Source organism: Citrus sinensis, chromosome 4 (assembly GCF_022201045.2).
Source record: "Citrus sinensis cultivar Valencia sweet orange chromosome 4, DVS_A1.0, whole genome shotgun sequence".
In the NCBI taxonomy this organism is placed as follows: Eukaryota; Viridiplantae; Streptophyta; class Magnoliopsida; order Sapindales; family Rutaceae; genus Citrus; species Citrus sinensis.
Genome location: NC_068559.1, coordinates 11,905,913 through 11,919,688, shown reverse-complemented (window position 1 = coordinate 11,919,688; position 13,776 = coordinate 11,905,913). Strand labels below are relative to the sequence as shown.

At 35.0% G+C, this 13,776-nt stretch overlaps 1 non-coding gene across 1 annotated transcript; it reads left to right on the top strand.

Annotated features, from left to right (window-relative positions):
* The first annotated feature begins 12,262 nt into the window (after positions 1-12,262).
* On the top strand, positions 12,263-12,366 carry LOC127901990 (small nucleolar RNA R71). The gene has a single exon (XR_008054395.1). It is a non-coding gene; the product is annotated as a small nucleolar RNA R71 (small nucleolar RNA).
* The last annotated feature ends 1,410 nt before the right edge of the window (positions 12,367-13,776 follow it).

The following is a 13,776-nucleotide window of genomic DNA, read 5'->3' as shown; positions in this document are numbered from 1 at the left end:
TAAGTCTTGCTCTTGGTAGTCACCTCTAGGATAGTTACCTTATTGGACTACTACCCATCCCATTCAAATTAAAATAGAACCTATGACTACGGGGAATTGCATGTCGACCCTATGGTGAGATGATCTTTTAATTTGAGGGCGAGTGACTAGTCGAGTCATTAAAGTTGGTATGCCGACTTTGAGAGAAGTTTATTCAGGTTTTTGCCATCCAAATTGTCTTTTTTTTTTAATGCTTTTGTCCTAATCCAATGAGTTGGCTTACTTCAGTTCTAGTGAAGATAAAAAGATAAATTTTTAGGCTAAAAAATAGATCCCCAAGCAACAATCAAACGGAGGCATAAATGCAAGAAGCTGGTAGAGTGAACAGTTGATTAAAGGCTAGGGCTGCTTCCTTCCCGTGTGTCCTTCCTTGTGTATCAAATATGTTTCTTAAGCGGCACTCAATACAGTGCAAACAAGTTTTAAAGATGAGACACCCACACAAGGACCTCAATACTCATTAAAAGGTCTAACCAAGGACCTACCTAGGACTACCCTGTCCCCATAGGCATCTTCAAAACTTGTGTAAGTTAGGACTACCTTGTTACCATTGGCATCTTGAAACCTCCTCTGAGGTAAATACTGTTAACTGGTTATTCAATGTAGAGTTGGCCTTCTCTAAGAAGAAGAAAAAGATATAAGTACAAGATTAAAAAAGTCGTAGGGTTTTCAACGACATGAGTATTGTAACATAATGAATTAAGACGTCTTTTATACCTGAGCAGAACATCTTTCTTAGATCGTTGGATACAGCTATGGTAAAGGTGGGTTGACTTATATATGTTAAAGGCAGTCCTATGCAATCGGAGTAATAGCAATCACTATTACCTTGCTTTGCAAGAGGAGTTGGCATGCTCCCCGATTCAAAACTAAAAGTCGGTAGAACTTTTTCGATTCCAACACAACTTATTCTTTTAGAGCTGGCATAATAAACTATGCAAGCCTCCCGATGAAGCTAACATAAATCCTATCAAGGTAGAAAAAGGTATTAGGAAAAGAAGTATGATGCAGGAAGTAGATCATGAAGGTTACCCAAAATAGATGTTTGATAATGACTTACTTTCATTTCATAGGCCAACAAAAGACTACTTCAATCTAAGAAATAGTTGGAGACACGAGAGGGTCACCCTTAGAAGCATTCACCAGTAATCAAAATGCCCCTCTCTATTTTTTATTATCGCTAACAAAATCTATGAAGGGTTTTATTAGTAAGATCCATTTAGATTGTAAGTCATCTTTGGATATAAAGAGAGAAAAGAAAGGAAATGTTAGAAAATATCTTATGGCAGATGTTGTGCAAATTTTATTGAATTCGCAAGTGCACGAATCTATTGTAGAATAGATTAATGATAACAAGTGTCGATCCCACGAGAATGTTGATTCTAATTGTGTGTAGATTTAATTTTTTCTAAATGGATGGTTAGATTTGTGGTGAAAGTGACTTCGATTATCCTAAAATTGGAGTTGAAATTGCGAGAATAAATTGAAGAGAAATCCATTGAAATGACGTACTTGGGTATCTGGATCCGTATCAACATGCACCATGGGCTAAATATTCTTTATTAGTACCAATTAAATCATGAGGGGAGAATCCACACCTCATGAACCATACTCTAACCAATATGGTGCTAAGGGTTTATCGTGCCTAATAATAATAACCTTGTACTAGGGAGCCGGTGAAACCATGACGGTATCTAGACAAGATTATTATTATTTGTCGACGAGAAGTCAAAACATCCACAAAAACTAGAGGGGAAGAGAAAATAAATTTACCAAATAAAGCCCATGACACAGGTTGAGACTTCACCTTCAACTCAAGCTTAAAAGAAAATTAGCTATTCATAATTGAACTAGGGGCAAAATAGAAATTTATTAAAATACGTAGAAAATACAAGATGGAGAAAGAATTACAGAAAATAGAGTCCAAAAATGGATTCAGAGATACCAAATTAGGGGGGAAGGCCCCCTTTTTATAGATACATTGAGTAAATCATGGCCATCGGATTAAAAACAGTTTGGACGCTCAAGATTGCGCCACGTCATCAGTCAAAAGTACGCGTCAACAATACGATGTTTGACCACGCGATTTGAACAGTGACACGGTTTGACCCGGCTTGAACAGTAACGTGGTTTGGTTGAAAATAATTATGTGTATATGCATGTACCGTACGCGCAATTTTTGATCCACTAACATGCTACCACATCACCAATCAACAGTGCATAAGAATTTTAGTCCAACAAGATTGTGACACCTCATCAGTCAATGCCACATCATCGGTCAATGCCACGTCATCGATCCGTCTATATGAACAGTGTCGTGAATAGTAACGTGGGTAATTTTTAAAAACCTCCCCTGAGGTTTGGGCTTGTTGCAAGTAGATGGCGAGAATTGATTTATTTGTAAAAAATCCCCTACCGTCAGTTAAGTTTAACATTGACCGTTAGTTGACCGTGCAAAGACAATATTACCCTTAACAATAGTTTATAAACGAAAATAACTATAAAAAAAACCAAAATTATTAGCTATTTTACACTTTTTAAATTATTGATATTTTCTTAAAGTTCTTATAAAAAATTAAAATTAAAAAATTAAAAAATCCTCTTTAAATTATTGATATTTCCTTAAAATTCCTACAAGAAAGATAAAATTAAAAATTTAAAAATGAAATAGTCATAATCTTTACCTATGATATTGTAAATTTTTAGAATTGACAAGGATAAAATTGTCAAAAAATAGGATTTGTGCTTTTTGCACCAATAATTTTGGTTTTTTTTTAGTTATTTTCGTTTACAAACTATTGTTGAGGGTAATATTGTCTTTGCACGGTCAACTAACGGTCAATGTTAAACTTAACTGACAGTAGGGGGTTTTTTACAAATAAATCAATTCTCGCCATATACTTGCAACAAGCCCAAACCTCAGGGGAGGTTTTTAAAAATTACCCATAGTAACGTAGACAGTACCGTACATGTGAATAGTACCGTACATGTGAACAGTGTCATTTTTCCTTTTATGCTCCTCCTAAGGTTTTCGACCATCCTGAGTTCAAAAGTGATGTCCGTTTTACTGTCTGATTTCTCGTTCATTGTGAAATGACCATAATGCCCCTAAAATACATAAAATACTTAATTAAAATAAAACACACGTAATTAAATCACAAGAAGGTTAAATACATAAAAGTAAGGGTGTTAGTAAGACTTGAAATGTAAAATGATGATTTTTTCCTTTATAAATATACTTTTTATAACACTCAACACACCCCCCAATCAGCTTATTGCTAGTCCCTAGCAAATAAAGTGAAAACAAAATTCAAATCGAAAATGAAATTTTTTTTTTTAACAATCATGTTAATTCAATCAGACTAATGATAGTAATCAAATAAAAGTATAAGCATTATCTCCAGTCTAAAGAAACATCACACCCACATCAACCATCCACATGAATCAGCCCAGTAGACTTTGTCACAGCTACTTTCAAGAATGACATGTTAAACCCCAAACTCTCACTGGAAATAGTGACACTCTCACAAAGAAATTAAACCCAATAAAAATAGTCACTTCAATGAATGGTAATTGAGAGAAAATAATAAAGAAATGCTATCACATGCTCTCACCAAGATGAAAGAAATATGCCCCCAGCTTATAAATAATACGATATCAAGTCAAACAAAAGTGCTAGTCAACCCAATTTATTTATCTTTTTTTTATTATGCACCACTACATCTTTTTAACCCATATAACTAGCTTCTACTTCAGACTATAGTTCCCTAAAATCAAGAAGGACTTTTATTAGGACATAATGTAGGTTAGAGACATGACTAACAAAGAAGGGAAATAAGGAAAATAAACTGTATGTTTGAGAAAAATGCAGAGATTTTTTTTTTGGAAGTTGCAAGGTGGATTTCACCTATTATTGTTATTTTTTTTCTTTTTGAAACAACAATTTTTGTTTTTTTTTTGTTTTTTTTTTCTTTTGTTTGGCACAACGTCACTGAACAAAATAATTATTTACATTTTTCTCAAACATAAATAGGTGATAGAACTTGTAAGATATTGGGTAATACTCCAAATTGGAATGGGTCAAGATAATAAGTTTGACAAAGAAAATATATATATATATTTTTTTAAGAGTAATGATACAGCTACAAACTCTTGTACAAACTTATTTTGTACAAACTGATGTGGCATGATAAGATTGGTTAAATTAAATATCACTTGGCCCACATGATTTGTTTTTATTAATTTATATTTTCATTCAACCAATGAATTAATGCCACGTCAGTTTGTACAAAATAAGTTTGTACAAGAGTTTGTGGCTGTATCATTACTCTTTTTTTAAAGGCTCAAAAGGATTAACTACGGATATTTCATAAAAGGGATGGCTAGAAATGTTCAAACGGATCAAGATGGCCTTTCCATCGTCTTTTAGGGCTCTAAATAATCTTCCATATCTACTAGTTAGATGGGCCTCCAAATGTAGCAACACACGTTTTTTTTTTTTTTACAAATTTTTTAAGGGTTAACTCAAAAGATATTTAGAGATCGTGTATAAAATAATAAACTGCTAAGCTGTATAAAGAATGGGCAAAAAGGGTACTCTCCAAGAAAAATGATAGGTTCAAAAACTCACTTGGTACTTATTATGACATATTCATTTCTTCAAGCAACTTATATTTGTCTCCGACATCAACATGTAGAGTAGCAAACATAGCATAACATCACTTAAGACCAAAAGATAATACAAATACTAAAATTTAAAATTAATCATGTCATCCAATGTTAAAACAAATCACACAATTTTTTTTTCAAACAACATCCTACCCCCCAACCTATTCTAAACATGAAAGTAAAATATGCATGCAGAAATGTGAAAATGATGCAAAAAAACTAATTAGAAAAGTTACACTTAAAATGATAGAAAAAGAAAACGATCTTTTTTTTAACTAAGAAGATACGTTTCTAGAGTCACTACACTCCATATTCAGTCATCTTCGACTTAAAAAAATGTATATTTATAAAGAAGAAATTAAAAAGTGGAAGAAAAATGAATATCAAAACTAAATAAAGAAAACGAAAATATTTGAATTTTTTTTAAATTTTTTTTGTTTTTTTTTTCAAATGATGAAGATGTGTTTCTAGAGTCACTACACTCCATATTCAGTCATTTTCAACACAAAAAGTTAGCAACAATTATTTTCTACAATAAAAAATCAGTAAAAACTTAACCAAGATTCCACAATTGTCGACTATTCCCTCCCCCCAACCAGAACGAAACATTGTCCTCAATGTTTTAAAGGAAAGAAGTAGAGTGCAGAAGACATCAGTTGGTTGGTGTAACACAGAAGAAAATATTTACAAGCGGAGAGTTAAATCTAATTTGTACTTCTTACTACGGCTATTGTTACCATCATTATTTGGACGCTCCAACACAAAGGTCCAGGGGTCTGGCTCCGGTCTATAAGCTTGTAACAGATCAAGTAGCTCATTAACAGTGTGAACACAAATGAAAAGTTTTTTCGCTGCGGAAGGAATGAAATAGTTTTTTATTGCATAGTTAAGAAATGCGATGAAGCCATCATAAAAGTTATTGACATTTAACAAACTGATGGGTTTCTGGTGAATGTGCAGATGAGCTAAATATGCTAGTGTGATAAGTGCCTCTAGTGTTGCAAGATCTCCTAGAAGGAAAATAAAAGCATCAGCATGATTAAGCTTTTCAGTTATTCTTTCTTGCATACCTGAGACGACTAATTCTTCTCCAGTCGGTGAGTCAGACAAACTGCCTAAAGGTTTTAGGGCTCTTGGGATGATGCCTAACACTTGGCTTCCTCTAACAAAAGCAGCTTCTGAGACCAATTTTGATAACCCTCGATTACCTCCTCCATAAACCAAGTGTAATTTTCTCTCTGCTATGCTTCGACCAAGATCTATGGCTGCCTCAATGAACTCTTTATGTTTGCCATAGTTAAATCCAGAAAGCACACAAATGTTCTTGAATTGTCTATTGGGAGTAGCTGCCATTGAGATACTTCTCAAAAATAATTTGTGAGTGCTTGATAAAAAATCATATTTAATAATCTTGGTGACAGTGGGTCACAACTGTGTATGAGGTGGCATGTCAGTGTCAAATAACGCGTAAAGCACATGGCTCGTGAGTCAAAAAGAAAACATTAAAAAGAAAAAGAAACAATGATAAAATAAAATTATTAAAGACAATAATGCAAATGATAAAACAACAGTGAGATAAAATAACAGTGAAGTAAAATGATATTTACAGGTAGTTGCGACTGTGGCTCACATCTTCCTTTGGGTTTACGTCCAGAAACGGCTTGAACACCCTCTATGGGTCGAGGATAGGCTTCCCATCTAGTTTTCTTATAAACTAGCAAACAGGGGCGTTTATAGTTAGATTCCCGAGACTATATTGTGCATGCTCTTTCTGGAATAATGATCATAACTGGAGAATTGCTCTTTGCACATATTCACTGGGATGCGTTTCAAGAGACAAAAAGATATCATCCAATGACTCCTTATTCAAGCCATCCCTAATGAATTGAATCTTATCTTCCCTGTTATCAGACACCATTCCTAAAGAGCATGGGTTTTTATTGCATCTCATTCTGGTACATTTATGACAAGCAATAAAAATTCTTCGAGCTCTTCGTTTTCTTGTATAATTTCCTTTTCCATAACCAGGCATGTATGCAATAAATTTTGGAGGTAACTCACCTGCCAATCGTACTTTAGCCTCGATTAACCAATGGATGTCAGCAGGTATGTTATTCCTCATAAGCAATTGTATGCGTTCGAACCGAGCTTGTGTTCGGACCGAGCTTTATACATTGTAAGGAGGGTATTATGAGGAAGTGAAGAGAATCGATTGTGAAGCTTTTCTAGAATCTCGTTTCTGTCCATACCTTCGCCTCAGAATATCAGTTATTATGGGAAACTGAAGTAACCGACTTGATTGTCACGGAGTACCGTTATCTGCCACTTCACCGGGGTAACAAACTAAAGCACACAAACAAAGAAAAACAAACTAAAACACATAAAGAAAATTACAATCGTCCTCTTATTGAATTTACCTCAAGCTCCAACTGGATGTTGTAGACACTTCTCTTAATGTCTCTGAGTTGGCTTTCTAAATCCTCAACATAGGATACTAACTCTGGTGGTTGCAGAGCCCAAATATGATGTGTTTTATAAAATCAAATCTACCTTTTGAGATGAGATTTTACACGTTGAAGTGGTTTAAGAATGTCCAGGAGGAACTGTTTAGCTATGGCACTCATGATTAATAATGAAAAGAGAAAACTTAATGGTTAAACAAACACACTTATGCAAAAATAATTTCAATTAGCAAAAGAATAATAAAAAGAAAGGAAAAAAATCAAATCACCGAAAAGAAAGAAAAAACTCAATTCGAATTTGGTGGGTCACTCAAATTTATTTCGGTGTCCTCTCCATGTGGTTGGTACTCTAAATATGACTTTAATCTTTGACCATTAACTTTAAACATGACACCGTTCTTTAGGTCCTTAATTTCAATTGCCCCATGTGGAAAAACAATGTGAACAATAAAGGGGCTAGACCATCGAGAGCGTAACTTACCTGGGAATAGGTGTAAGCAAGAATTGAATAAAAGCACTTTTTGACCTGGAGTGAAAGATTTTCTCATGATTTGCTTGTCATGAAAGACTTTCATTCGCTGCTTGTAAATCTTGGCATTTTCGTATGTGTCATTGCGAATTTCTTCAAGTTCTGCTAGTTGTAATCTTCTTTCTGAGCTAGTTTACTGCATGTCATAGTTGAATTTCTTGATGGCCTAATATGCACGATGCTCGAGTTCCACAGGTAGGTGGCAAACTTTTCCATACACTAGCCTGTAGGGTGACATCCCAATCGGGGCTTGAAAGCCGTTCTATATGCCCATAATGCATCATCAAGTCTTAATGACTAATCTTTTCTGTTTGGCCTCACCGTATTTTTTAATATGTGTTTTATTTCTCGATTGAAGATCTCAACTTGGCCACTGGTTTGCGGATGATATGGGGTTGCCACTTTGTGAGTGGTTGAATACTTTGTCAAAAGATTTTTGAATGCTTTGTTACAAAAGTGGGCACCACCATCACTGATTATCGCTCGAGGGAATCCAAAGGGTGAAACAATGTTGCTTTTCAAAAATCCTATCACCACCTTGTGATCATTGGTTCTTCATGAAATTGCTTTTACCCATTTCGATACATAGTCAACAGAAACCAATATGTATTGATGGCCAAAAGAAGGGGGAAATGGTCCCATAAAGTCGATACCCTATACATAAAAAATCTCAACCACTAAAATAGAATTTAGTGGCATCATATTCCTTCGCGTAATGCTCCCCATTCGTTGACACCTATCACATGAAGAACAAAAAGTGTAAGCGTCTCGAAATATAGTTGGCTAATAGAAACCACATTGTAAAACTTTAGTCACTGTTTTCTTAGCGTTGAAATGGCCTCCACAAGCTTGTTCATGGCAGAATGAAAGGATATTTTGAATTTCACTTTCTGGGACACATCGTCTAACAATTTGATCTGCACAATACTTGAACAAATACGGGTCATCCCAAAAGAAATTCTTTATTTCTGCAAAAAATTTGGCCTTGTCTTGCTGAGTCCAATGCTCTGGAAGTTGACTTGTAGCAAGATAATTAATGATATCAGCATACGGCGGTAATACTTCCACACTCATCAGTTGTTCATCTGAGAATGACTCATTCAATGTTAATGGTTCTGTAATTGTGTCAAAATGGAGACGAGAGAGATGGTCTGCCATAACATTTTCTATGCCTTTCTTATCTTTAAATTCCAAGTCGAATTCTTGCAAAAGTAACACCCAACGAATTAGTCTAGCTTTTGCATCTTTCTTTGTGAGAAGATATTTAAGAGCAGCATGATCTATGAACACAATTATTTTACAACCAATGAGATAAGATCAAAATTTTTCCAATGCAAACACTACTGCTAACATTTCTTTTTTAGTAGTTGAATAGTTCAATTGTGCATCATTCAATGTCATACTAGCATAGTAAATAATATGGGAATTCGATCAACTCTTTGTCCTAATACTATTACTACTGCATAATCAGATGCATCACAATTGAGTTCAAATGGTAAGCTCCAGTTTGGAGGCTGAATGATGGGTGATGATGTCAACAACTGCTTTAATTTTTCAAATGCCACAAGACATAAATCATTAAAGATAAAAGGTACATCCTTAGCAAGTAGATTGCATAAGGGTCTAGAAACTTTGTTAAAATGTTTAATGAAACGTCTATAAAAACCAGCATGCCCAAGGAAAGATCTTACTTCTCTGACTGTTTTAGTTGGTGGAAGATTAGAATAAGATCCACCTTGGCTTTATCAACCTCAATACCTTTGCTCGAAATGATATGACCGAGAACAATACCTTGTTTTACCATAAAATGACACTTCTCCCAATTTAAGACTAAGTTCTTCTTGATACATCTCTGCAAAACTAGTGTTCGATGATGTAAACATTGATCAAATGAGTCACCAAAGACAGAAAAGTCATCCATAAAGACTTCAAGGAATCGTTCAACCATATCAGAAAAAATGTTTAACATGCATCGTTGAAATGTAGCAAGTGCATTACATAATCCAAATGACATCCTTCTATATGCAAAATTGCCAAAAGGGCAAGTGAAAGTGGTTTTCTCTTGATCTTTTGGTGATATAGGAATCTGATTGTATCCTGAGTAGCCATCTAGAAAGCAATAAAATTCATGGCCTACTAATCTATCAACCATTTGATCGATAAATGATAAAGGAAAATGGTCTTTACGTGTGAAAGAATTCAACTTTCTATAATCAATGCATACACGCCATCTTGTAGTCACTCTAGTGGGTATCAATTCATTATCAACATTGGTAACTACTGTGACTCCTGATTTTTTGGGGACAACTTGCACAAGACTAACCCATGAACTATCAGAAATTGGGTAAATGATACCTGCGTCTAATAGCTTAAGGACTTCAATTCTAACAACTTCTTTCATATTAGGATTTAACCAACGTTGCATTTCCCTAGTAGGTTTAGCATTTTCATCAAGGTGAATGTAATGCATGCAGTCTACTGGGTTTATACCTTTTATGTCCGCTATGATCCATCCTAATGCTCCTTTGTGCTCTTTTAAAACATCCAATAACTTACCTTTTTGTTCGTCATTTAGGGATGATGAGATGATTACCGGCAGAGTACTTTCTTCTCCAAAAAATGCATATTCTAAAGTGTTGGGTAATGGTTTGAGCTCGAGTTTCGGTGATGATTCTGATGATGGGATGAGTTTCTGTTCTGATGGTGCTAGTTGTTCAACTCTTGACTTCCATTTATTAGTGTCCATGGATGGTGCTGAGTTAAGTAGGGCGTTGACCTCATCGACTGATCTGTCAATATCAAAATCCAAACCAAAGTAAGTTAAACATATTTGTAAAGGATCATTACTAAAGTTTGAAAGAAAAGTATTATCAACTAGTGTTTCTATTAAATCCACATAAACAATTCCATCATCTGCATTGTGAGGTTGTTTGACAATGTTGAAGATGTTTAGCTTCATAGTCATGTTGCCAAAGGACAACTGCATATTTCCAGTTATGTATTGAATGTGAGCATCCGTAGTTGCCAAGAAAAGTCGGCCTAGAATAATGGGGATGTGCTTCCTTGAATCTTGTATTGGTTGAGTGTCAATTACAATGAAATCAACACGAAAATAAAATTTGTCTACCTGGATAAGCACGTCCTCCGCAATACCACGAGGTATTTTCGTGGACCGATCTGCAAGTTGTAACACCACTGGAGTTGGGTGTAATTCTCCCAGTCCAAATTTCATGAATACAAAGTAAGGCAACAAATTTACACTAGCTCCTAAATCCAACAGAGCATTCTCAATTGTGTGGTTCCCTATACTACATGAGATAGTGGGGGAGCTTGGGTCTTTGTATTTTAGAGGAATTTTGTGTTGGAGTATAGAACTAACATTTTCTGTTAAAATGCCTTCTTTTGAACGTGCATGTTTCTCTTTTTAGTACCAAGATCTTGAAGAAACTTGGCATAAGATGAAACTTGTTTTATAGCATCAAGTAAAGGGATGTTAACACTTACCTATTTGAAGATTTCAAGAATCTCACCTGTGGATTTTCCCTTATTTCCTTTATCTAACCTCTGAGGAAATGTAGCTTCAGGAACATATTCTCGTGTGTTGGCTTCTTCTTTCTCTTTCGATGGTAAGTCCTCAATATTCACAGGTACAATTTGATTTTCTTTTGTCACCGGTATCTCCACTTTGTTGTCGACTTCTTTTCCTTTTCGTAAGGTCATGACTGCTTTGACCTCTCCATGCTGCTATGGTGAACTGGTACTTGATTCATGTACTCCTTTAGGATTAGACATTGGTTGACTTGGAAATTTACCTTTCTCAACAGTCATTGCCAAGGTCTGAACTGAAGAAGCAAGTTGTCCCACAATCTTCTCGAGGCTTGAAACTGATTGGGCTTGTGAGTTGAAGTCTGCTCTCAACTCATTTCGTAGTCTATCAATAGTGCGATTCTGTTGCTGAATCGTGGAGTGAGTAAGATTCTTGAGATTCTGGAATGAATCCTCCCATGATCTGGGTTGAAAGTAGCTCTAGTTCTGATTGTATGGTCTAAATGGTGGCTGAGAAACTTGAGGAATTTGAGGAATTGGTTGCATTGGTGGAGCTGGAGCTGCTGATCCATTCTGTTGGAAACCTTAAGACCATAAAAAATTGGGGTGGTCTTTCCATCCAGGGTTATATGTGTTGGAGTATGTGTTGTAATTTGATGGTTTTCTCATTACACCTATGGCATTGGCTTGATTTGAGTATGAGTCATGGTCATGTGGCTCTATTGATTTAGCAGTCAATAACGATTCTATTTCTCGAGAGAGGTCTTTAATTATCGCTTTGACTTCTTTAATTTCTGAACTTGACTCGCCAATGTGAACCTCATTTACTCCCTTAATTCTTTTAGTGTTCCTGAGCGATCGATTCCGTTGTTGGGAATTATCTGCTTGTCGCTGGAAGAATTCCCAAATCTCTGATGCACTTTTTGACATTAGCTCTCCTCCACTTGTTGCCATTAGCCATTCTTGCACATTCGGCAATAATCCCTCCAAAACGTATTGGCACTGGTGCCATTTCTCGTACCCATGATGTGGACACTTTAAAAGTAGCCCATTGAATCGCTCCCATGTTTCGAAAAACTGCTCGTCCTCTCTCTGGGTAAACTCTGAGATTTCCCTGTGAATAGCATTGGTTTTATGCACTGGAAATATTTATTCAAAAATTTAGTTACCATTTGTTCCCATGATGTAATGCTATTAGCAGGTAATGTATTGAGCTATAAACGAGCTCTATCCTTTAAAAAAAAATGAGAATAGTCTCAGTTTAACATCATCATCTGAAAAATTCTCATATCTAAATGTTTGACAAACAGCATGAAAATCATTCAAATGATTATATGGGTCCTCATTTTCTAGGCCATAGAATGTTGGGAGACAATTTAGCACACTAGGTTTTAGTTCAAAACTCCTAGCAGCTACATTTGGGTATTTTATGCATGATGTGCTCAAATTAGCTAAGGGACTAAAGTAGTCCTTAAATGGCCTCTCCTGTGGTGGTGCTTATTGTTGCAAATCCATTTTATTTTTAACGTGTTGGTGTGTGCGCAATGTTTTTTCAAGTTCAAGGTCTATAGGCTCAAGATTAGATAATAATGACCTTCGACCATGCATGCAAAGAACGCAAAATAAATGAGAACAAAACAAATAAAAATAAAGAAGAAGGAGAAATTACGGTACTAACCTTATTACACTGTTAAAACATTTCTACAAAAACACACTAAAAAAAATACGTGAAACAAATTTTACTAAAAATTAAAATTAATACGATAAAAAAATTACAAACAAAAATAACTTGAAAATTAAATTACAGAACTTTAAAGAAGAGAAAAAATTATTACCTCAAAATGTAAATTCACTTTTTTTTCTTTCTTTTTTTTAAATTAAAAAAAATTACAAGAAAAATTACTAAAAGAAATTTTTTACAAAAATTAACTCTACAAATTAAAATAACTTACCTCCCTGGCAACGGCGCCAAAAACTTGTTGTGCAAATTTTATTGAACTTGGAAGCAACGAATCTATTGTAGAATAGATTAATGGTGACGAGTGTCGATCCCACGAGGAGATTGATTCTAATTGTGTGTAGATTTAATTTTTTCTAAATGGATGGTTGGATTTGTGGTGAAAGTGACTTCGATTATCCTAAAATTGGAATTGAAATTGCGAGAATAAATTGAAGAGAAATCTATTGAAATGACGTACTTGGGTATCTAGATCCGTATCAACATGAACCATGGGCTAAATATTCTTTATTAGTACTAATTAAATCATGAGGGGGGAATTCATACCTCATGAACGACAATCTAATAAATATGGTGTTAAGGGCTTATCGTGCCAAATAATAATAACCTTGTATTAGGGAGCCGGTGAAACCAGGGTGGTATCTAGACAAGATTATTATTATTTGTCGACGAAAAGTCAAAACATCCACAAAAACTAGAGGGGAAAAGAAAATAAATTTACCAAATAAAGTCCATGACACATGTTGAGACGCTTGAAAGAAAATTAGTTACTCATAATTGAACTAGGGGTAAAA